This window comes from Rutidosis leptorrhynchoides, chromosome 3 (genome assembly GCF_046630445.1).
Source record: "Rutidosis leptorrhynchoides isolate AG116_Rl617_1_P2 chromosome 3, CSIRO_AGI_Rlap_v1, whole genome shotgun sequence".
Lineage (NCBI taxonomy): Eukaryota > Viridiplantae > Streptophyta > Magnoliopsida > Asterales > Asteraceae > Rutidosis > Rutidosis leptorrhynchoides.
In genome coordinates this window covers 34,962,646-34,966,073 of record NC_092335.1, presented here as the reverse complement: position 1 = coordinate 34,966,073, position 3,428 = coordinate 34,962,646, and the positions used below count along the sequence as shown (strand labels likewise).

Sequence of the window (3,428 nt, the reverse complement as noted above, 5' to 3'; positions counted from 1 at the left end):
GAAGAGTAAAAGGTTAAAATAGGTGTGTGAGAATAAAAAAGTGTGTGTGAGAATCATCCACTTTTTATTTATAAGCTTGCTATATTTTTTTAATAATATATAATCGCATAAAAAGTGGGTACTTCTTGAAATGGGCCTACCCTTTAATACAAAACTAGCTTTTTTCCACTATATAACTTGTCGCAACCTTAAACCCTTTCTCCATTCATTTCCTCTCATTAATCTTCTCACCAAGCTAGCTAGGGTTTACTTCTCTTAACCTCTCTAACCCACATACCCAATCATAAACTGACAACTATCCACCTCTTTCTCTTGAATATTATCATCATCATCAATAATTAATAAAATCCATCAATCAAAAGTCATTGCTTACTGCTGCGGCATCTTCAAGATTCACATGTTATTCAACTCTTACAGTTTCTGGGTTATTTATGAGAATCTTGATGATGCTGCATCAGTAATTAATTGACTACATCGAAAGTCAACGCATCAGCCACAATTTTTATGATGAGTAGTAAGTATATATTATAAGAAAGGTAATCTTGATTATCACTGCTATATGTACTACTCCGTTTATGTATATGTATATAGATCTTGTTCATGTATATATCATAATTTATATATGTTTATTTAATCGATACTCCGTATAAATTTTGAAAAGATCGGATCTTAGCCTACACAAATATTAGTCCGATGCCGATCGTTCCTTTTAGATAAGTTATTATAAGATATAAGATATAAGATTGTACATGCTCTTATTTATTTATTTATTTTCCGGACAGCTAATAACTGAAATCAAGTTATATATCGATCATTCTGTATGATGAAACAACTTATATGTTTGTCTGAAATTGATTAATAATTAATTGTTTGCTTTGAGTATTATTTATTCAATACTTTAATTCGCTTTTCTTAAACATTTTTGAAACAAATATATTGGTTTGTAGAGAGTTACAGGAATTGTTTGAGCTGTTGAAATCTTGTTTTGACATTATATTGGACTTTTGGTCTATTTAATAATTAGTGCAACAAACCGTGGTCCTTGTGTAGTTTGCTTTAGTTACATAATACGGAAAACCTTATCTGTTTATACATACATATGTAATGTATGCATTCGTACATTTGTGTGTTTATTCTACTACATGATCAATAAGCTAGGTTTATTTTAATTGATTTTGATGACAAATGTATTTATTCTTATTTTTAGAACCTGTATAAAAATCTTTATATTTGTAACAGGAGGCGATAAAAGTTACAAGCAAATAGAGTTAGTCATATCAATATAATTTATCTATATTTGAATAATTAACTTGATGACATGAACATATATATTCGATAGCCAATCTACTTTACTTCTGCTACTTTTATTTTTGATTGACATGAACAAGTTGAATGACGAATGTAATATATAAAACTGGAATTAAACGACTTGATCCAAACTATGGAATAAGATAACGAGCCCAAGAAATAAACACATCTTGGTAATTATAAATTTGGGTGAAAGATTGTCTTATTTCCATAAACTTCAAATCTCTGGAGCTATCTGAGTTATTCAGATGTCAAGTTTTTCTTTTTCCAAATAGAGTAGTTTTTGCAACGTGATTTGTTAGTAATGACATATAAACACGATATATGTTAGTTTGAGATTCTTAATTTTGTACACGTTTTTAATGTGATATCATCATGGTAAATTCTATCTGTAGGTATTTAATTACCATTGATTTTACGCATGTTCATGTCACAGACGCTTAAAGTCTATCTGTTGGTATTTAATTACCATTTATTTGTTGTATCGATCATTTTTTAATTCAATCCATATAATCTTCAATTGAAGCAAGACCTAAAATATGGACAGTTTAACGTATAATTGTTGAAAACTTCAAATTACACACTCATTATTGTAGCTACATGTTCATCCCACCGACAGGTCACACGGACAATATTGGCCAGGAATTCGCTAACTACTCATGTTTAGTTAAATACTGGACATGGAATTGTGATTGAACCCATGACGTACGTACCTGATCTAATCATACATGTATAGTGAATTGATAAATCATGATCAGAAACTTAAAGTTTGTGATTTAAAATTTGCAGGCAAGTAAATTGAATTTGATTGGAAGGAAGAACATGTGGTTGTGGTGTTTTTTTGACAAAATTATTGCTTCCCAAGGTACTAAGTGATGGTGATAGCTGTTGGTTTTAATCTCCAACCTACTTCTTTATATATTTTTTATTATTGCATAATAAAACAGAAAAGTAGTGAAACATTCAATTCGCATGCATTATGCATCAGTCGTACACAAAATTACTTCGTTTTAACCTTTTTTGGTCATTCACAGCTGATTTTAACGTGACGAAATTTGCTAACTGATATAATAAAAGTTAACATATACTTAATCGAAAACTTATGACTTATTGCAAAGCGCGCTCAACGGGTTTTTTCCACCAACACGCCACCAATACGCCTGTAGCGCGACATGTTGGTGTAGTGGCGGAACTTGAACCGGACCACAGACGGGGCGGGTGAAAAATCTACTAATATTTTCAATGATAGCTGGGGCGAATACTAAAAAAACCTTATTTTTTAGTAAAATTTTTAATTTTTTTAGTGTAAATTTTTTTTAAAAAAAAATCCAGCTGGGGCGGGTGCCCCGTCCCGTCTACACAATGTTCCGCCCCTGTGTTGTTGGGTCATCATTGTCAGCGTGCTTGCCAACGGCTCGGGTAAAGTTGGAAGCGTGTTGGACACGCTGTGGGCAGAACGAATATATATTCCAACGGTTAATTTCAAAAATAAATAAAAAATTTAACAATCAACACAAAATTTTATCTTTATATATCTTACACATTCAACAAAATTTTAACACGCCCAACTTTTAAACTCTCATCTCCCACTTTTTGATAATTCTCCCATTTTTATTTTATAAAACATCACTAAACGTAAATGCTTATTTAGCTATTATCGATGATCCGTTGAACAACAAACTATTATTTAATTTTAATAACGTAATTTTCTAATTTTAGAACTTTTTAATTAATGTAATCGTTCTAATAATTTTCACTTAAATGTATCAATTTATTTTGTTTTAATAATTACAAAATAACAATTTCACTAACTAAACAAATAAAAGCTATATTTTAGTTATACTAAAAGAAAAAAAAAATATTAAATACTCACTTCTACCCCCCAACACGCCACCCCATTACAACCTAGTTTACCAACACGACTTACACATCAGCCCAACCACCCTACCCAACTTCCAACACACCTAAAGTAGCCATCAGTGTTGCCTAAGGGCTTCCTATGCTGTCATGAATGTCGCAGAAGTTATGGCAACAAATACATGTATGGATGATTGTCGCAAATAGTACCTCATTGATGTTTGTGCATTATATCAAAATCGGAAGTTTCCGGTGCAGTTAAG

General features: G+C 31.3%; 1 long non-coding RNA gene across 1 annotated transcript; it reads left to right on the top strand.

The window, feature by feature from the left end:
• Nucleotides 1–217: 217 nt before the first annotated feature.
• On the top strand, nucleotides 218–2,174 carry LOC139898489 (uncharacterized). The gene is made up of 3 exons (XR_011777020.1): nucleotides 218–536; nucleotides 1,928–2,013; nucleotides 2,098–2,174. It is a non-coding gene; the product is annotated as an uncharacterized lncRNA (long non-coding RNA).
• Nucleotides 2,175–3,428: the final 1,254 nt, after the last annotated feature.